This window comes from Zea mays, chromosome 7 (genome assembly GCF_902167145.1).
Source record: "Zea mays cultivar B73 chromosome 7, Zm-B73-REFERENCE-NAM-5.0, whole genome shotgun sequence".
Lineage (NCBI taxonomy): Eukaryota > Viridiplantae > Streptophyta > Magnoliopsida > Poales > Poaceae > Zea > Zea mays.
Window position 1 is genome coordinate 154,274,564 of NC_050102.1, and position 21,965 is coordinate 154,296,528.

At 51.3% G+C, this 21,965-nt stretch overlaps 1 long non-coding RNA gene across 1 annotated transcript in view; it reads left to right on the forward strand.

Moving 5' to 3' along the window:
• The first annotated feature begins 626 nt into the window (after positions 1-626).
• The window catches only part of LOC109940917 (uncharacterized), a 28,370-nt gene continuing 7,031 nt past the window's right edge, over positions 627-21,965 (forward strand). Inside the window, exons 1-2 of the long non-coding RNA XR_002263656.1 lie at positions 627-791; positions 1,038-1,953. This is a non-coding gene — a long non-coding RNA (uncharacterized lncRNA). The remainder of the gene's footprint in view (positions 792-1,037; positions 1,954-21,965) is intronic.

Consider the following 21,965-nt stretch of genomic DNA (forward strand, 5'->3'; position numbering starts at 1 on the left):
CCACATTCTTGTTAGGGGGGTTTGTTTAAGTTAATCTGTCAAGAACAGTTCGCCGTTAGATAGGTTTGTGAGACCCCAACTCGAGAGCTTAATCATCCATCCGCAATTTTTCAGATTGTGTTCTTTCTCGTTCTTGCTTATGTCTTCGATTCGCAGGCAAGGATTAGCCTTCGTGGCGAGGTCAATCGAGCAGCGCATGGTTGATAACCAGAGGAGAAGTGGTGCTGCGATTGTGGGGTTTTAGTCTTGTTGATTGGAAGCCGAATCGTGTGTATGACATCTCCACCAAATCGATAGTTACCTTCACCTGACGAAAGATCGGGCACCCCCATTCCTATCAGTATGTCTGATTCCGGGAGAGGGTCCGGTACTGGACATGTTTTCGTGCCAGGCAGAGATCACAGCAAGCAGACATACAATCCTGTTGTTTCTTGCATTGGCGGTGTTGGTTTAGTTACCCAGGATAAGCAGATAAGTGCTCTGGCTCAACCTTCTGTGAATGTTGTGCAGGCTGTCGAGATCCTTAAACAAGCAACAGCAACAACACAGGGAGGGCAGGGTGTGGAGACATCAGTGCAAAATAACTCGACCAGCACGTTGTCTCATGTGGCTCAATTATTGCAGCAACCACTTGCCTCCAATGATTCTAGGAGTATGGTGGATGTTGCGCAAGAGAAAGAAGCTTCTGGTCTGAAGGTTGATCAAAGGATTTTTGATCAAAGCAAGGGAAGGTCCAGATTTGCCAGGGAGATCTCCATGAATCCACAGCTCATGGACCTTCAAAGGAGAAGGTACGTTACTGCTTTCGGTGCAAGACCAAAGGGCATCACATGCAAGACTGTAATACTCCTTTATAATGTGATATATGTGATGTTGCTACACATTCAAAGGCAAAATGTTCAGTCCTCAAATCTGCCAAGTTTTGTGCCATGCCCTGTGGGTATGCTGTTGAGGGGTTGGGGTTTTATCATATCCTCATACTCCGTCTCAAAAACATAAGCATGAGGGCAAATCTGCATCTATTTTTGTCATTGAAGGTACCCTCACTAAGGAACAAGTACAGGCTGAATTAGAAAGACTTGTCTCTGCAAAATGGGCATGGAATATTCATGATATGGGTAACAATTCTTTTAGGGTTACTTTTCCATCAATGGGTGAAATGCAGAGGATGATTGAATGGGGCGTTGTGCAAACAAAGTTTAAGGCAAAACTGCAAATCAAAGAGGCTACTGTAGATGACGAAGTGAAGTATGTTATGCCAAAAGTGTGGGTCCAATTTACTGGATTGCCAGAGGAATTAAGAGATTTCCCAGTTATATGGGCTGTTGGCTCAATCCTTGGAGTGTCAAAGGAGGTGGATATGATTTTTACCAGACAATATGGTCGGTGTCGACTCCAAGTGTTAGTATTAGATCCTAATATTATCCCACGGTATGTGGATGTAGTCATTGGTGACTTTTTATATGAGCTTCGTTTTCGTGTGGAGAAGAACTTGGAGGACTCCAATCCGGAGCCAATGGACATGGATGATATTACGGAGGATGGCAATGGGGAGGCCACTAATGGCGATGCTGCAGAGGAGAAGTCAATGTATGATGCTAAACAGAATAGAGAAGAAAAGAAGGGGGAACTGAGTAGCAGGGAATTTCTTCTTCCAAGGTGGTCAAACAGGTACTATTTTCTGCTACAGAAGATGTTCGAGTTGAGCAGGAGCATATTATGGTTGAGGAAAACAGCATGGATCAGAAGCAGGTTGGGGTGGTGAGTCCTATATTGCTGAAGAAGTTCGGATACAGAATGAGGTTAAAATGATGGTTGCAATTCCGAAAGCTGATGACAGCCAGGAGTTTCTGTGTTGGAGTAAACGTCGCGCGGCATCAACGGGAGAGGGATCCCTGGGCCGGGCAGAACGTCTCAAAGCAGGACGGAACCTAGATATGGCGACAGGACAAGGTAAAAATCACATAACTCATTCAATTCTTCCATTGCAGAATAATGTTATTGCTTCTTCTTTTAAGTTGATTGGAATAAAGTTGGGCAACAATGATAGTAGCATCAGTAAGTCAATTCGTAACCTAAAGGCTTTAGAAAATGACAGAATAAATGCAGTTTTTGCTCAGGAGCTTAGGGAATCATTAGTCGATAAAGAGCAGAAAGTTTTAGAAGAGGAGTTAGATAATTTTATTTTAAATAATTTGGGGAGTGAGATTACCGATGATGTGTTGGAATTCGGAAGTGAGTCACTGATGATGGCTTGTACTGATCGGAACCATCCAACCAAAAATAGGAAAAAAATAAAAGAAAATAAAATTTATAGTTCTCTCAATGAAAGGAATATTTTGGAATAGTGATGGGTTTAAAGGACCCCAAAAAGCATCGTTTTATTTCTGATCTCACGAAGGAGCATGCTCTCAGTTTTATTGCTATTGTAGAGACTGGAAGGAGGAGTTTCACAGATCGTTTCCTCAAAAACTTGTGTGTTTCCTCAAAAACTTGTGTGCTGGAAGAAATTTTTTTTGGCACTGCAAGGAGCCGAGGGGACGGTCTGGTGGTATATTGTTAGGTATTGATTTGGATGTGTATGACATAGGAGCTATTGATGAGGGAGATTTTTATGTGAAATTTCATCTGTGCAATAAAAATAATAGTTTCAAATGGGCTTTAGTTGAGGTTTATGGTCCAGCACAGGATAACTTTAAAGAAAGTTTTCTATCTGAATTAGTAAATATGTGCAGACATGAGGCTCTGCCTATCATGTTAGGTGGTGACTTTAACATCATTAGGAAACTAGATGTAAAAACTATGACAGATTTGACCATCGATGGCCTTTCTTATTTAATGCCATAATTGATAGTCTGGATCTACGGGAATTAGAGATGTCAGGTAGACAATATACATGGGCTAATTCTCGACAAACCCCAACTTTTGAGAAATTAGATAGAATTTTAATTAGTATGGAATTGGAGGAAAAATATCCAACAACCACGTTAACTGCCTTGTCTAGAGAGATATCGGACCATACTCCATTATTGCTAAACTCCAGAGACAATACGATGCAATCAGGCCCACCTATGTTCAAATTTGAATTGGGATGGCTTTTGCAGGATGGTTTCTCGGATATGGTAAAATAGATATGGTCTACCGAAATGGATGGCAATACCCCTATGGATAGATGGCAAGCAAAGATTCGAAAATTATGCCAATATCTTAGGGGGTGGGCAAAGCATACAAGTGGGATTAATAAGAAGGAAAAGAAAAGTTTGGTGAACAAGCTTGATGAGCTAGACAGAAGAGCAGAGTCAACAATTTTGATGCAACAAGAACTTGATTTGAAATGTTGCCTTCATAATAGGCTTGCCAATTTGCTAAGGGATGAAGAAATAAAATGGTACCAAAGGGCAAAGGTGCAGGATTTGTTACAAGGTGACTCTAATACAAAATATTTTCAGATGGTTGCTAATGGAAAGTTTAGAAAGACTAGGATTTTCCAGTTGAAAGACGGGAATCAAGTTATTACGGGTGAGTCTAAACTAAAACAACACATCACCACGTACTACAAAAAGCTTTTTGGGCCACCAGAGAATAATGATTTTAGTCTGGATGAGCTCCGAAGAGATGATATTCCTCAAGTTAATTCACTAGAAAATGAAGTCTTAGTAAGGCACTTTCTGGAAGAGGAGGTGTCGGCGTTTCGAGACAGGGGGGTCCCAAAGCCGACGAGTGAGTGTGCTGCGTGCCCCAGCCCAGATGGGTCGAGCGCGTGGGCGAGCGCGAAGGGGGGAGAGGCGAGGTGGCCGGAGTCGAGCGTGAGAGAGGTGGAAGTCCCGCGGCCTTCGTGTTCGTCCCGCGCCCAGGTCGGGTGCGCTTGCAGTAGGGGGGTTACAAGCGTCCACGTGGGTGAGGGAAGCGAGCGGCCCCAAGAGAGCGCCTGTCCCGTCCTCGGTCCCGCGCGGCCAACCCTCTCTAAGAAGGCCCTGGTCCTCCCTTTTATAGTCGTAAGGAGAGGATCCAGGTGTACAATGGGGGGTGTAGCAGAGTGCTACGTGTCTAGCGGAGAGAGAGCTAGCGCCCTAGGTACATGCCAATGTGGCAGCCGGAGAGGTCTTGGCACCTTGCTGGCGTGATGTCGTGGCTGTCGGAGGTGCGGCGGAGCCTGGCGGAGGGACAGCTGTTGGAGCGGTCGAGTCCTTGCTGACGTCGCCCTGCTTCCGTAAGAGAGCTGGGGGCCGCCGTCGTCACAGAGCTTGTGGAGCGCCATCATTGCCCATCCGGCGGAGCTGGCCGGATGGGACGTCGGTCTTGTTCTCCGTGACCCGAGTCGATTCGGGGTAGGACGATGATGACGCTTCCTGTTGACGTGGCGGGTCTGTGCCCTAGGCGGGGGTGACGTGGGGGCTCCTCCGAAGCCGAGGTTGAGTCTGTCTTCTGTTGCCGAGGCCGAGTCCGAGCCATGGGGTCGGGCGAAGCGGAGGTCATTTGGCCGAGGCCAGGGCGGAGTCCGAGCCCTGGGGTCGGGCGAGGCGGAGCTTCGTCGTCTTCCGGGTCTTAGCCCGAGTCCGAGCCCTGGGGTCGGGCGGAGCGGAGTTCACCGTCTTCCGGGTCTTAGCCCGAGTCCGAGCCCTGGGGTCGGGCGGAGCGGAGTTCGCCGTCTTCTGGGTCTTAGCCCGAGTCCGAGCCCTGGGGTCGGGCGGAGCGGAGTTCGCCGTCTTCCGGGTCTTAGCCCGAGTCCGAGCCCTGGGGTCGGGCGGAGCGGAGTTCGCCGTCTTCCGGGTCTTAGCCCGAGTCCGAGCCCTGGGGTCGGGCGGAGCGGAGTTCGCCGTGGCGCCTTTGGCAAGGCCTGACTGTCTGTCTAACTCACTCTTTGCGTTAAATGCTCCTGCAACTCGGTCAGTCGGTGTGGCGATTTAGTCAGGGTCGCTTCTGAGCGAAGCCAAGGCCTCGGGCGAGCCGGTGATGTGTCCGCCGTAAAAAGGGGGGCCTCGGGCGAGACGGAAGTCTCTCGAGGTCGGCTGCCCTTGGCCGAGGCTAGGCTCGGGTGAAGCGTGATTGAGTCACTCGTGTGGACTGATCCCTGACTTAATCGTACCCATCAGGCCTTTGCAGCTTTGATAGTCGCCTAGAGGGGGGGTGAATAGGGCGAAACTGAAATTTACAAATATAAACACAACTACAAGCCGGGTTAGCGTTAGAAATATAAACGAGTCCGCGAGAGAGGGCGCAAAACAAATCCCAAGCGAATAAGCAAGTGAGACACGGAGATTTGTTTTACCGAGGTTCGGTTCTTGCAAACCTACTCCCCGTTGAGGAGGCCACAAAGGCCGGGTCTCTTTCAACCCTTCCTTCTCTCAAACGATCCACGGATCGAGTGAGCTTTCTCTTCTCAATCACTTGGAACACAAAGTTCCCACAAGGACCACCACAAGATTGGTGTCTCTTGCCTCGATTACAAGTGAGTTTGATTGCAAAGAAAGGATCAAGAAAGAAGAAAGCAATCCAAGCGCAAGAGCTCGAAAGAACACAAGCAAATCACTCTCTCGAATCACTATGGCGTTGTGTGGAGTTTGGAGAGGATTTGATCTTTTTGGTGTGTCTAGAATTGAATGCTAGAGCTCTTGTAGTAGTTGGGAAGTGGAAAACTTGGATGCAATGAATGGTGGGGTGGTTGGGGTATTTATAGCCCCAACCACCAAAAGTGGTCGTTGGAAGGCTGTCTGTTCGATGGCGCACCGGACAGTCCGGTGCACACCGGACAGTCCGGTGCCCCCTGTCACGTCATCACTGCCGTTGGATTCTGACCGTTGGAGCTTCTGACTTGTGGGCCCTCCAGGGTGTCCGGTGCACACCGGACATGTACTGTTTGCTGTCCGGTGTGCCAGCATGGGCGATTCTGACTCCTGTGCGCGCTGCGCGCGCATTTATTGCTCTGCAGAGAGCCGTTGGCGCGGAGTTAGCCGTTGCCCCGGAGTCGCACCGGACAGTCCGGTGCACACCGGACAGTCCGGTGAATTATAGTGGACTAGCCGTTGGAGTTTCCCGAAGCTGGCGAGTTCCTGAGGCCGACCTCCCTTGGCGCACCGGACACTGTCCGGTGTACACCGGACAGTCCGGTGAATTATAGCCGAGTCGCCTCTGGGCATTCCCGAAGGTGGCGAGTTTGAGTCTGAGTCCCCCTGGTGCACCGGACATGTCCGGTGGCACACCGGACAGTCCGGTGCGCCAGACCAGGGGTGCCTTCGGTTGCCCCTTCGCTCCTTTGTTGAATCCAAAACTTGGTCTTTTTATTGGCTGAGTGTGAACCTTTTACACCTGTATAATCTATACACTTGGGAAAAACTAGTTAGTCCAAAGATTTGTGTTGGGTGCTTCAACCACCAAAATTATATAGGAACTAGGTGTAAGCCTAATTCCCTTTCAATCTCCCCCTTTTTGGTGATTGATGCCAACACAAACCAAAGCAAATATAGAAGTGCATAATTGAACTAGTTTGCATAATGTAAGTGTAAAGGTTGCTTGGAATTGAGCCAATATAACTACTTACAAGATATGCATGGATTGTTTCTTTCTTATTTAACATTTTGGACCACGCTTGCACCACATGTTTTGTTTTTGCAAAATTCTTTTGTAAATTCTTTTCAAAGTTCTTTTGCAAATAGTCAAAGGTAAATGAATAAGAGTTTGCAAAGCATTTTCAAGATTTGAAATTTACTCCCCCTGTTTCAAATGCTTTTCCTTTGACTAAACAAAACTCCCCCTAAATGAGATCCTCCTCTTAGTGTTCAAGAGGGTTTTGATATATCATTTTGGAAATACTACTTTCTCCCTCTTTTGAACACAATAGGATACCAATGAAAAATACTCTTGGAAAACACTAAGTTTTTTTGAAATTGTGGTGGTGCGGTCCTTTTGCTTTGGGCTCATTTCTCCCCCTTTTTGGCATGAATCGCCAAAAAACGGAATCATTAGAGCCCTCGAAGTGCTATCTTCCCCTTTGGTCATAAATAAATGAGTTAGGATTATACCAAAGGCGAAGTCCGGTCCTTTAGCTTTGGGCTCTTACTTTCTTCCAAAGACGAAGTCCTTTTCTTTGATGCTCATTTCTCCCAAGGAATAGAGAGTTGCTTGGAGTGATGGCGAAGTATGAGTTACGGAGTGGAAGCCTTTGTCTTCGCCGAAGACTCCAATTCCCTTTCAATATACCTATGACTTGGTTTGAAATACTCTTGAAAACACATTAGTCATAGCATATACAGAAGAGATATGATCAAAGGTATTCAAATGAGCTATGTGTGCAAGCTAGCAAAAGAAATTTCTAGAATCAAGAATATTGAGCTCATGCCTAAGTCTGGTAAAAGATTGTTCATCAAGAGGCTTGGTAAAGATATCGGCTAATTGATCTTTAGTGTTAATGTAAGAAATCTCGATATCTCAGAAAATGATACCGAATGGCTATGTGCTTAGTGCGGCTATGCTCGACGGGATTGTCGGCCATTTTGATTGCACTCTCATTATCACATAGCAAAGGGACTTTGGTTAATTTGTAACCGTAGTCCCGCAGGGTTTGCCTCATCCAAAGCAATTGCGCGCAACAATGTCCTGCGGCAATGTATTCGGCTTCGGCGGTGGAAAGAGCAACCGAATTTTGCTTCTTTGAAGCCCAAGACACCAAGGATCTTCCCAAGAACTGGCAAGTCCCCGATGTGCTCTTCCTATTAATCTTACACCCCGCCCAATCGGCATCCGAATAACCAATCAAATCAAAAGTGGATCCCCGAGGGTACCAAAGCCCAAACTTAGGAGTATAAGCCAAATATCTCAAGATTTGTTTTACGGCCGTAAGGTGGGATTCCTTAGGGTCGGATTGGAATCTTGCACACATGCAAACGGAAAGCATAATGTCCGGTCGAGATGCACATAAATAAAGCAATGAACCAATCATCGACCGGTATACCTTTTGATCCACGGACTTACCTCCCGTGTCGAGGTCGAGATGCCCATTGGTTCCCATGGGTGTCTTGATGGGCTTGGCATCCTTCATTCCAAACTTGCAAAGAATGTCTTGAGTATACTTGGTTTGGCTAATGAAGGTGCCCTCTTGGAGTTGCTTGACTTGAAATCCTAGAAAATACTTCAACTCCCCCATCATAGACATCTCGAATTTCTTTGTCATGATCCTACTAAATTCTTCACATGTAGATTCGTTAGTAGACCCAAATATAATATCATCAACATAAATTTGGCATACGAACAAATCATTGTCAAGAGTTTTAGTGAACAAAGTAGGATCGGCCTTGCCGACTTTGAAGCCATTTGTGATAAGAAAATCTCTAAGGCATTCATACCATGCTCTTGGGGCTTGCTTGAGCCCATAAAGCGCCTTAGAGAGCTTATAGACATGATTAGGATACTCACTGTCTTCAAAGCCGGGAGGTTGCTCAACATAGACCTCCTCCTTGATCGGTCCATTGAGGAAGGCACTTTTTACGTCCATTTGATAAAGCTTAAAGCCATGGTAAGTAGCATAGGCCAATAATATACGAATTGACTCAAGCCTAGCTACGGGTGCATAGGTTTCACCGAAATCCAAACCTTCGACTTGGGAGTATCCCTTGGCCACAAGTCGAGCTTTGTTCCTTGTCACCACACCATGCTCGTCTTGCTTGTTGCGGAAGACCCATTTGGTTCCTACAACATTTTGGTTAGGACGTGGAACTAAATGCCATACCTCATTCCTAGTGAAGTTGTTGAGCTCCTCTTGCATCGCCACCACCCAATCCGAATCTTGGAGAGCTTCCTCTACCCTGTGTGGCTCAATAGAGGAAACAAAAGAGTAATGTTCACAAAAATGTGCAACACGAGATCGAGTGGTTACCCCCTTATGAATGTCGCCGAGGATGGTGTCGACGGGGTGATCTCGTTGGATTGCTTGGTGGACTCTTGGGTGTGGCGGCCTTTGCTCTTCATCCTCCTTGTCTTGATCATTTGCATCTCCCCCTTGATTATTGTCGTCATCTTGAGGTGGCTCATTTGCTTGATCTTCTACTTCATCAACTTGAGCTTCATCCTCATTTTGAGTTGGTGGAGATACTAGCGTGGAGGAGGATGGTTGATCTTGTGCATGTGGAGGCTCTTCGGATTCCTTAGGACACACATCCCCAATGGACATGTTCCTTAGCGCTATGCATGGAGCCTGTTCATCACCTATCTCATCAAGATCAACTTGCTCTACTTGAGAGCCGTTAGTTTCATCAAACACAACGTCACATGAGACTTCAACTAGTCCAGTGGACTTGTTAAAGACCCTATATGCCCTTGTGTTTGAGTCATAACCAAGTAAAAAGCCTTCTACAGTTTTAGGAGCAAATTTAGATTTTCTACCTCTTTTAACAAGAATAAAGCATTTGCTGCCAAAAACTCTAAAGTATGAAATGTTGGGCTTTTTACCGGTTAGGAGTTCATATGATGTCTTCTTGAGGATTCGGTGAAGATATAACCGGTTGATGGCGTAGCAGGTGGTGTTGACCGCTTCGGCCCAAAACCGGTCCGGTGTCTTGTACTCATCAAGCATGGTTCTTGCCATGTCCAATAGAGTTCGATTCTTCCTCTCCACTACACCATTTTGTTGAGGGGTGTAGGGAGAAGAGAACTCATGCCTGATGCCCTCCTCCTCAAGAAAGCCTTCAATTTGAGAGTTCTTGAACTCCGTCCCATTGTCGCTTCTTATTTTCTTGATCCTTAAGCCGAACTCATTTTGAGCCCGTCTTAAGAATCCCTTTAAGGTCTCTTGGGTTTGAGATTTTTCCTGTAAGAAGAATACCCAAGTGAAGCGAGAATAATCATCCACTATTACAAGACAATACTTACTCCCGCCGATGCTTATGTAAGCAATCGGGCCGAATAGATCCATGTGGAGTAGCTCAAGCGGCCTGTCGGTCGTCATGATATTCTTGTGTGGATGATGGACTCCAACTTGCTTCCCCGCCTGGCATGCGCTACAAATCCTGTCTTTCTCAAAATGAACATTTGTTAATCCTAAAATGTGCTCTCCCTTTAGAAGCTTATGAAGATTCTTCATCCCAACATGGGCTAGTCGGCGGTGCCAGAGCCAACCCATGTTAGTCTTAGCAATTAAGCATGTGTCGAGCTCAGCTCTATCAAAATCTACTAAGTATAGCTGACCCTCTAACACACCCTTAAATGCTATTGAATCATCACTTCTTCTAAAGACAGTGGCACCTACATCAGTAAAAAGACAGTTGTAGCCCATTTGACATAATTGTGAAACAGAAAGCAAGTTGTAATCTAAAGAATCTACAAGAAAAACATTGGAAATAGAATGGTCAGGAGATATAGCAATTTTACCCAATCCTTTGACCAAACCTTGATTTCCATCCCCGAATGTGATAGCTCGTTGGGGATCTTGGTTTTTCTCATATGAGGAGAACATCCTTTTCTCCCCGGTCATGTGGTTTGTGCACCCGCTGTCGAGTATCCAACTTGAGCCCCCGAATGCATAAACCTACAAAACAAATTTAGTTCTTGACTTTAGGTACCCAAACTGTTTTGGGTCCTTTGGCATTAGAAACAAGAACTTTGGGTACCCAAACACAAGTCTTTGATCCCTTGTGTTTGCCCCCAACAAATTTGGCAACTACCTTGCCGGATTTGCTTGTAAGCACATAAGAAGCATCAAAAGTTTTAAATGAAATAGCATGATCATTTGATGCAATAGGAGTTTTCTTTCTAGGCAACTTGGCACGGGTTGGTTGCCTAGAGCTAGATGTCTCACCCTTATACATAAAAGCATGATTAGGGCCAGAGTGAGACTTCCTAGAATGAATTTTCCTAATTTTGCTCTCGGGATAACCGACAGGGTACAAAATGTAGCCCTCGTTATCCTGAGGCATGGGAGCCTTGCCCTTAACAAAGTTAGACAAGTTCTTAGGAGGGGCATTAAGTTTGACATTGTCTCCCCTTTGAAAGCCAATGCCATCCTTGATGCCAGGGCGTCTCCCATTATAGAGCATACTTCTAGCAAATTTAAATTTTTCATTTTCTAAGTTATGCTCGGCAATTTTAGCATCTAGTTTTGCTATGTGATCATTTTGGTGTTTAATTAACGACATGTGATCATGAATAGCATTAACATCAATATCTCTACATCTAGTGCAAATAGAAACATGCTCAACATTAGATGCAGAGGGTTTGCAAGATTTAAGTTCTACAACCTTAGCATGCAACATTTCATTCTTAGTTCTAAGGTCGGAAATGGTAGCATTGCAAACATCAAAATCTTTAGCCTTAGCAATCAAATTTTCATTCTCTAATCTAAGGCTAGCAAGAGAAATGTTTAATTCTTCAATCCTAGCAAGCAAATTATTATTATCTCTAGGATCGGGAATTGAAACATTACAAACATGAGAATCAACCTTAGCATTTAAACTAGCATTTTCATTTCTAAGGTTGTCAATTATCTCACGGCAAGTGCTTAGCTCACTAGATAAATTTTCACATTTTTCAATTTGTAAAGCGTAAGCATTTTTAACCTTAACATGTTTCTTGTTTTCCTTAATAAGGAGGTCCTCTTGTGAATCCAAAAGGTCATCCTTTTCATGAATAGCACTAACCAATTCATTCAATTTTTCCTTTTGAGCTATGTTAAGGTTGGCAAAAAGGGAACGCAAATTATCTTCCTCATCACTAGCATTGTCATCACTAGAGGATTCATATTTAGTGGAGGATTTAGATTTAACCTTCTTTTTGCCGTCCTTTGCCATGAGGCACTTGTGGCCGATGTTGGGGAAGAGGAGTCCCTTGGTGACGGCGATGTTGGCGGCGTCCTCGTCGTCGGAGGAGTCGCTTGAGCTTTCGTCGGAATCCCACTCCCGACAAATATGGGCATCGCCGCCCTTCTTCTTGTAGTATCTCTTCTTCTCCTTTCTTCTCCCCTTCTTGTCGTCGCCTCGGTCACTGTCACTAGATATGGGACATTTAGCAATAAAATGACCGGGCTTACCACACTTGTAACAAACCTTCTTGGAGCGGGACTTGTAATCCTTCCCCCTCCTTTGCTTGAGGATTTGGCGGAAGCTCTTGATGACGAGCGCCATTTCCTCATTGTCGAGTTTGGAGGCGTCTATTGGTTGTCGACTTGGTGTAGACTCCTCCTTCTTCTCCTCCGTTGCCTTGAATGCAACGGGTTGAGCTTCAGATGTGGTGGCATCATCAAGCTCGTTGATCTTCCTTGAGCCTTCGATCATGCACTCAAAACTCACAAAATTCCCGATAACTTCCTCGAGGGTCATTTTAGTATATCTAGGATTACCACGAATCAATTGAACTTGAGTAGGGTTAAGGAAAATAAGAGATCTTAGAATAACCTTAACCATCTCGTGGTCATCCCACTTTACGCTCCCGAGGTTGCGCACTTGGTTCACCAAGGTTTTGAGCCGATTGTACATGTGTTGTGGCTCCTCCCCTTTGCGAAGCCGGAACCGACCGAGCTCCCCCTCAATCGTTTCCCGCTTGGTGATCTTGGTGAGCTCATCACCTTCATGCGCGGTCTTGAGTAAATCCCAAATCTCCTTTGCGTTCTTCAACCCTTGAACTTTGTTATACTCCTCTCTACTCAAAGAGGCTAGGAGTATTGTTGTTGCTTGAGAGTTGAAGTGCTCGATTTGGGCCACCTCATCCTCATCATAGTTCTCATCCCCTACGGATGGTACCTGCGCACCAAACTCAACAACATCCCATATGCTTTTGTGGAGCGAGGTTAGATGAAATCGCATTAAATCGCTCCACCTAGCGTAATCTTCACCATCAAAAGTTGGTGGTTTGCCTAATGGGACGGAAAGTAAAGATGTATGTTTGGAAATGCGAGGGTAGCGTAGGGGGATCTTACTATACTTCTTGCGCTCTTGGCGCTTAGAAGTGACGGATGCCGCGTCGGAGCCGGAGGTAGATGTTGATGAAGTGTCGGTCTCGTAAAAGACGACTTTCCTCATCCTCTTGTGTTTGTCCCCTCTCCGACGTGGCTTGTGAGAAGAAGATTTTTCCCTCCTCTCCTTGTGATGAGAAGAAGATTTCTTCTCCTTCCCTTTGTTGGAGGAGCTCCTCTTCTTCTCCTTCCTTTTGGTGCGGGACTCTTCCGATGAAGTGCTCCCGTGGCTTGTAGTGGGCTTTTCGCCGGTCTCCATCTCCTTCTTGGCGTGATCTCCCGACATCACTTCGAGCGGTTAGGCTCTAATGAAGCACCGGGCTCTGATACCAATTGATAGTCGCCTAGAGGGGGGGTGAATAGGGCGAAACTGAAATTTACAAATATAAACACAATTACAAGCCGGGTTAGCGTTAGAAATATAAACGAGTCCGCGAGAGAGGGCGCAAAACAAATCCCAAGCGAATAAGCAAGTGAGACACGGAGATTTGTTTTACCGAGGTTCGGTTCTTGCAAACCTACTCCCCGTTGAGGAGGCCACAAAGGCCGGGTCTCTTTCAACCCTTCCCTCTCTCAAACGATCCACGGATCGAGTGAGCTTTCTCTTCTCAATCACTTGGAACACAAAGTTCCCACAAGGACCACCACAAGATTGGTGTCTCTTGCCTCGATTACAAGTGAGTTTGATTGCAAAGAAAGGATCAAGAAAGAAGAAAGCAATCCAAGCGCAAGAGCTCGAAAGAACACAAGCAAATCACTCTCTCGAATCACTATGGCGTTGTGTGGAGTTTGGAGAGGATTTGATCTTTTTGGTGTGTCTAGAATTGAATGCTAGAGCTCTTGTAGTAGTTGGGAAGTGGAAAACTTGGATGCAATGAATGGTGGGGTGGTTGGGGTATTTATAGCCCCAACCACCAAAAGTGGCCGTTGGAAGGCTGTCTGTTCGATGGCGCACCGGACAGTCCGGTGCACACCGGACAGTCCGGTGCCCCCTGCCACGTCATCACCGCCTTTGGATTCTGACCGTTGGAGCTTCTGACTTGTGGGCCCTCCAGGGTGTCCGGTGCACACCGGACATGTACTGTTTGCTGTCCGGTGTGCCAGCATGGGCGATTCTGACTCCTGTGCGCGCTGCGCGCGCATTTATTGCTCTGCAGAGAGCCGTTGGCGCGGAGTTAGCCGTTGCCCCGGAGTCGCACCGGACAGTCCGGTGCACACCGGACAGTCCGGTGAATTATAGTGGACTAGCCGTTGGAGTTTCCCGAAGCTGGCGAGTTCCTGAGGCCGACCTCCCTTGGCGCACCGGACACTGTCCGGTGTACACCGGACAGTCCGGTGAATTATAGCCGAGTCGCCTCTGGGCATTCCCGAAGGTGGCGAGTTTGAGTCTGAGTCCCCCTGGTGCACCGGACATGTCCGGTGGCACACCGGACAGTCCGGTGCGCCAGACCAGGGGTGCCTTCGGTTGCCCCTTCGCTCCTTTGTTGAATCCAAAACTTGGTCTTTTTATTGGCTGAGTGTGAACCTTTTACACCTGTATAATCTATACACTTGGGAAAAACTAGTTAGTCCAAAGATTTGTGTTGGGTGCTTCAACCACCAAAATTATATAGGAACTAGGTGTAAGCCTAATTCCCTTTCAAGCTTTATGCTGATGGGGGTTACCAGCTGAGAATTAGGCGTCTTGAGGGTACCCCTAATTATGGTCCCCGACAGTAGCCCCCGAGCCTCGAAGGGAGTGTTAGCACTCGCTTGGAGGCTTTCGTCGCACTTTTTTTGCAAGGGGACCAGCCTTTCTCGGTTGCATTTTGTTCCGGTGGGTGCGCGCGAGCGCACCCGCCGGGTGTAGCCCCCGAGGCCTCGGAGGAGTGGTTACACTCCTTCGAGGTCTTAATACCTTGCGTAATGCTTCGGCTGGTCTGGTCGTTCCCTCATGCGAACTGGCCGTAGCCCGGGTGCACGGTCGGGGCCCAAGCTCTCGGGCTGGTATGTTGACGCTGTCAACGGTTTGGCCGGAGCCAGTTTTTGCGAGAGCAGCCCCCGAGCCTCTGCACAGGGCGAGAGGACGATCAGGGACAGACTCGACTTTTTACATACGCCCCTACGTCGCCTTTCCGCAAGGAGGAGGGGGGGAGTGCGCCATTTACCCTCGATGGGCACCGAACATGGTGTCTCCGGTGAGCTGCAAGCGGGTAATCCGAGTGGGCGTCCGTGCCCCGTTCGTTGGGGGTCGGCTAGGGGCCCAGAGGCACGCCCAAAAGTACCTACGGGTGATTTGCCGGACCCGGTCCCCTGGCGACGGGGTCCGAGGGCTCGATGCCTCCCTCCGATGGGATTCCGTTACAAGATCGTTCCCGCTGGTCTCGGAAATGTCCTAGGGTACCTCGGGAGCGCAGCCCGAGCCTCAGTTATGTATCGAACGTACCCCTGGTCATCCCTCGCTCGGTGTCTGAGGCGACTGTGAACCCTTCAGGGGCCAGCCTTCGAACCCCTGATCAGTAATGGGCGCGGAGCCCGAGTAGCCTGAGGCGGCCATGGAGCCCTTCGGGGGGCTGGCCTTCGAACCCCTGACCAGTAGTGGGTGTCGGGCCCACGCGATCTGAGGCGACTGTTGAACCCTTCGGAGGGCCAGTCTTCGAACCCCTGATCAGTAGGGGGGGCTCGGAGCCCGGTTCCTTCGCGGGAAAGGATCCTTTTCGGGGTATCCCCCTTTCCCGGTCCCTGTTGCAAGAGATAGAGAAAGAGGGAAAAGGAAAAGGAAACGAAATCGAACGACGTGGCGTACCTCTTTTTGGCGCGGTTATTACGGCGAAGGTGAAGCGTCGCGCGCTTCTCCCGCCAGAGGCGCCGCGTGTCCCGCCGCGGAGTTAATGCGACGGGGCGAGTGGTTGGCGAGGCGGCCGTTGCGCGTGCGCGATTCGTTCGAGGAACGGGTCACGGGCGCACCGTCTTCACGCCGTGGGAGGAGGCTCTCTTGCTGCCCCAGGATGAGACGTGAGCCTGGCTGACGACGTGACTGCTGCGCCCGCCCGCCTGCCACCGCCATTACTGCTGGCCCACTTTCGGTCGCTTTGACCAACGCGCCAGGCTAGCGCTGCTGGGTCGCCTCGAGTCGTGGCATAGGCTCCGCAACCGAAGAGGCGCGACGGTGGCGCAAGTGGCGGTGCGGTTGCTTGCATGCAGCAACTGGCGCGCCGGTTGCTTGACGCGTGGGCCTGGGCTTCCAAGCTGGCGTGTCAGAAGTCGGAGAAGCGCGTCCACCTGGCGCAGTTGCCTGCCGTCTGCATGGCTGCCCGCCCCTTCCGCCCGTGGGTCCGGGCAAAAGTGGGGGGTCGCTTGTAACCGCTGGACAGTCGTGCGCACCACGCGCGGCGGTTTGGCTTCTTCTGCCCTGAGCTGGTTTGCATGACATGCGGGACCCAGCCCCCGAGTCGCAGGGGAGGGCCTTGGAGCGTGTTGGAGAAGGCTCAGCCCGCGGCGTCTGGGGGCGCACGTAGGGAGAGTTGCCTTTAAAAGGAGGGAGACTCCTTTCGGAAGGCAACCATGTCTTCTTCCTCCCTTATGCGTCGTGTCTTTCCATCTTCCAAGCCCCCGGATGGGGGGTATCCGCCGCCTTTCCGCCTCCTCGTTGGAGGAACGCAACCCCATGGGAGTTGGTACCTCTCAGCCATCATTCGGCTTCAAGGATTTTCATCACGCAGCCTGGTTGTTTTCTCCCGCCGGTGGTCACCCAAGACGGTGACCTCCAGCTCCTGGATGGGGAGAGGCAAACCAGGCTGTGATCCTGCCCTCAGCATCGGGTGCGTTCGTCATCCTCGCTGGGGCGGGGGTCGAGGCGAGCCGAGACTCTACCTCATGTGCGGGTCGGCGAACCACCTCCTCTTCCAGCTTCTGGTGGTGGCAATCGCCCTCCCGCGCTACGACGGAGTCGTCCTCCAGTCATGCCGGGGAAGGCGAACTGTTGCTGTCCAGCTAGGATGCAACATTCCGTCTTCCTCCTCGCATTCGCGGCGAGGACGGCAGCGAGGATCTACCGGAGCGCTTGGGAGCGGCCCGCTCTTTGGCTTTGATGGCTTGTTCGTGTCCCTTGAGCGGGACCACGAACAAGAGCCTTCCGGTGGCCGCGTTCACCCGGGGCCATGGCTGCTGCTGCAGAGGTCGCTGGCGAGCCTCCCGGCGTTCGCCGCCCCGCAGGCCCGAGGTCGCTCGTACCCACGGGGACGGAACCGGAGTTCCGTTTGTGATGGCACTTTGAATGCCAGTGTGTTTTTTGTTCATTGCGGCTGTCGGGGCCTGAACATGTATGTAATTTCGGCATGGAGCCGTGTTTTTTCCTCATTTTCGAGCACTAAGTCTCGCCTGTTGGTTATCTGAACCGCTTTACCAAGCATGAGTCGCCCCGTGTCAAGGTGACGAATGAGGTATCCGTATCCCGGAGGCGTGGGAATCCCTCGGCCCGATCGGCCTTGTTGTCTGGGGCTCCTCTAGCTTAGTTAAAGAGACCCCTCGGCCGCCCTTCGATGAGCCGAGGCCAGGGGTAGCGATATCAGTATGAACAGAGGCGGAGTTGGCTCGAGAATGGGAACCTGGTTGGCCGGAGCCTAGCCGTGTTGTCCGTCAGCGGAGTCGACGCCAAAGTCGATCCGCCGAGGCCTCGGGTCAGGCTGGCGCCCTTGGAAGCCGGTTGGCCGAGGCCCCAGGGGTAACCGGCCGAGCCGCCTGCTCGGGTCGGATTCCCGGAGGGGTCCCTGGACCGCGCCGTCGTCCGAGGCTGGGTCGGACATAGCTGAAGACGTCGTCGATGCCGAGGGTGCTACGACTCCCTTCAGCGTGAAGACCCGAGCCTGCAGGATCAGATCGTCTTGTAGCGTGTGCCTTCTGCGGCCGCCGAGGCCAGAAAACACACCCTCGCCGTGCTTGCGAAGCTGCGTCTTTTTTCCTCTTGTTTAGAGCATCTGGACTCTGTCGGTAACAGGGATGTTTGTGTGAGCGAGAGTTACTTCTCGCGGAAGGGACGAGTGAGGTATCCGTATCCCAGAGGCGTGGGAATCCCTCGGCTCGGTCGGCCTTGCCGCTTACGCGTACTTTCACCCGTCTATGAGGCCCTGTCCCCGACTTAGTCGAGAAAGCTTGAAGGACTGCTTCGGCAGGAGAGCTTCCGAGCGTGAAGACTTGTTCGGTCCACGGAGTCGCTTTATCCGAGCGTGAGTTACTTATCGCAGAAGGTGATGAGTGAGGTATCCGTATCCCGGAGGCGTAGGAGTCCCTCGGCTCGGTCAGCCTTGGCTGCTTACGTGTACTCCGTCGTTTCCAGGATCCGCTTTCCAAAGTAGTCAAGAAGCACGAGAGTAATCCTGCTAGAAAGAGATCCTTTTTCGAGGAAAAATTCGACGCAGAGGGGGTCTCTCCCCTTTTAGCCCCCGAGGGAGGGTCGGGCTTTGCCGGGGCTAGGCCGACCCTTCCTTGACGACTAAACTTTGCGTAGGTGCGAGGTATATGAACAACTTGGAAACATCTTAAGGGTAGAAGCGACGTAGCTGTTTGATGTTCCAGGCGTTGCCGTAGATCTCGCCTTGATTGTTGGCCAGCTTGTATGTTCCGAGCTTCAGAACTTTGGCGATGACGAATGGCCCTTCCCAGGGGGGCGTGAGCTTGTGCCTCCCTCGGGCGTCTTGCCGCAGCCGAAGCACCAGATCGCCCACTTGGAGGTCTCGGGACCGGACCCCTCGGGCGTGGTAGCGTCGCAGGGACTGCTGGTACCGCGCCGAGTGTAGTAAGGCCCTGTCCCGAGCCTCCTCCAGCTGGTCCAGCGATTCTTCTCGGCTAGCTTGGTTGCTTTGATCGGTGTAGGCCCTCGTCCTCGGGGAGCCATATTCCAGGTCAGTGGGCAAGATAGCTTCAGCCCCGTAGACCAGGAAAAATGGCGTGAAACCCGTGGCGCGACTCGGCGTCGTCCTTAGGCTCCAGACCACCGAGGGGAGTTCCTTCATCCACCGCTTGCCGAACTTGTTGAGGTCGTTGTAGATCCGAGGCTTGAGCCCTTGTAGAATCATGCCGTTGGCACGCTCTACTTGCCCATTCGACATGGGATGAGCCACGGCGGCCCAGTCCACCCGGATATGGTGATCCTCGCAAAAATCCAAGAATTTTTTGCCGGTGAACTGGGTGCCGTTGTCGGTGATGATGGAGTTCGGGACCCCGAAGCGATGGATGATGTTGGTGAAGAACGCCACCGGCTGCTCGGACCTGATGCTGTTCAGAGGTCGGACCTCGATCCACTTGGAGAATTTGTCGATGGCGACCAGCAGGTGCGTGTAGCCCCCGGGCGCCTTCTGCAAGGGACCGACGAGGTCCAGACCCCATACGGCGAAGGGCCAGGTGATGGGCATCGTCTGCAGAGCCTGAGCGGGCAGGTGGGTCTGCTTCGCATAGAATTGGCACCCTTCGCAGGTGCGGACAATTCTAGTGGCGTCAGCCACCGCCGTTGGCCAGTAGAAGCCTTGCCGGAAAGCATTCCCGACAAGGGCTCGGGGCGCCGCGTGGTGGCCACAAGCCCCCGAGTGTATTTCTTGCAGCAGTTCCCGACCTTCGGCGATGGAGATGCATCGCTGGAGGATGCCCGAGGGGCTGCGATGGTAGAGCTCCTCTTCATCGCCCAGCAAGACGAACGACTTGGCGCGTCGCGCTACCCGCCGAGCCTCGACTTGGTCGGGGGGTAGCTCTCCTCGACGGAGATATTGCAGGTACGGGGCCTGCCAATCTCGATCAGGCGTGGCCCCGCTCTGCTCTTCCTCGACGTCCAGTGCCTCGCCCTCGGGGGCCGAGGGTACCTCGGGCTGAGCCGAGGGTGCCTCGGGCCGAGCTGAGGGCGCCTCGGCTTGAGCCGAGGGTGCCTCGGGCTCGGGCACGTCGTCGATCTTGACAGAGGGTCAATGCAGATCCCGGGAGAAGACGTTCGGGGGGACCGTCGTTCGCCCCGAGGCTATTTTAGCCAGCTCGTCTGCGGTTTCGTTGTAGCGCCGAGCGATGTGGTTGAGCTTGAGCCCGAAGAACTTGTCTTCCAGGCGCCGAACCTCGTCGCAGTAGGCCTCCATCTTCGGGTCGCGGAAGTGGGAGTTCTTCATGACTTGGTCGATGACGAGCTACGAATCACCACGGGCGTCGAGGCGTCCGACCCCTAGCTCGATGGCGATCCGCAACCCGTTGACCAGAGCTTCGTACTCGGCCACATTGTTGGACGCCGGGAAATGGAGGCGCAGCACGTAGCGCAGGTGCTTTCCAAGGGGCGAGATGAAGAGCAGGCCCACGCCGGCTCCTGTCTTCATCAGCGACCCGTCGAAAAACATGGTCCAGAGCTCCGGTTGGATCAGAGCCGTCGGCAACTGGGTGTCAACCCATTCGGCCACGAAGTTCGCCAACACCTGGGACTTGATGGCCTTCCGAGGGGCGAACGAGATCGTTTCGCCCATGATTTCCACCGCCCACTTTGCGATCCTGCCCGAGGCCTCTCGGCACTGGATGATCTCCCCCAGGGGGAAGGATGACACCACAGTTACCAGATGAGACTCGAAGTAGTGTCGCAGCTTCCGCCTTGTCAGGATCACAGCATATAGTAGCTTTTGAACTTGTGGGTAGCGGATCTTGGTCTCAGACAGCACTTCGCTGACGAAGTAGACCGGCCTCTGAACGGGCAATGCATGCCCTTCCTCTTGCCTCTCGACCACAATCGCGGCGCTAACCACCTGAGTGGTCACGGCGACGTAGACCAAGAGGGCTTCTCCATCCGCCGGGGGCACCAAGACAGGCGCCTTCGTAAGGAGCGCCTTCAGGTTGCCGAGGGCTTCCTCGGCCTCAGGGGTCCAAGCGAAACACTCGGCCTTCCTTAAGAGGCGGTACAGAGGCAGACCTCTTTCGCCGAGGCGTGAGATGAAGCGGCTCAGGGCCGCGAGGCATCCCATGACCCTCTGTACACCTTTTAAGTCCTTGATGGGCCCCATGCTGGTGATGGCCGCGATCTTCTCCGGGTTGGCTTCAATGCCTCGCTCGGAGACGATGAACCCTAGGAGCATGCCTCGGGGCACCCCGAAGACACACTTCTCAGGATTGAGCTTGACTCCTTTCGCCTTGAGACATCGGAATGTCACTTCAAGGTCGGAGAGGAGGTCGGAAGCCTTCCTTGTCTTGACTACGATGTCATCGACGTAGGCCTCGACTGTGCGACCGATGTGTTCGTCGAACACATGGTTCATGCACCGTTGGTACGTCGCGCCCGCATTCCTCAAACCGAACGGCATGGTGACATAGCAGTACATGCCGAACGGTGTGATGAAAGAAGTCGCGAGCTGGTCGGACTCTTTCATCCGGATCTGGTGATACCCTGAGTAGGCATCGAGGAAGGACAGGGTTTCGCACCCAGCGGTGGAATCCACGATTTGATCGATGCGGGGCAGAGGGTAGGGAACCTTCGGACATGCTTTGTTGAGACCAGTGTAGTCTACACACATCCGCCATTTCCCCCCTTTCTTCCTCACAAGCACAGGGTTGGCGAGCCATTCGGGATGGAATACCTCTTTGATGAACCCTGCTGCCATTAGCTTGTGGATCTCTTCGCCAATCACTCTGCGCTTCTCCTCATCGAATCGGCGCAGAGACTGCCTGACGGGTCGGGCTCCGGCCCGAATATCCAGCGAGTGCTCGGCGACATCCCTCGGTATGCCGGGCATGTCCGAGGGACTCCACGCAAAGACATCGGCGTTTGCGCGGAGAAAGTCGACGAGCACTGCTTCCTATTTGGGGTCGAGCCCGGAACCGATCCGGACCTGCTTGGTGGTGTCGCCACCGGGGTCAAGAGGGACGGCCTTAACCGTCTCTGCTGGCTCGAAGTTGCCGGCATGGCGCTTCACGTCTGGCACCTCCTTGGAGAGGTTCTCCAGGTCGGCGATGAGGGCCTCGGACTCGGCGAGGGCCTCGGCGTACTCCACGCACTCCACGTCGCATTCGAACGCGTGTTTGTACGTGGGGCCGACGGTGA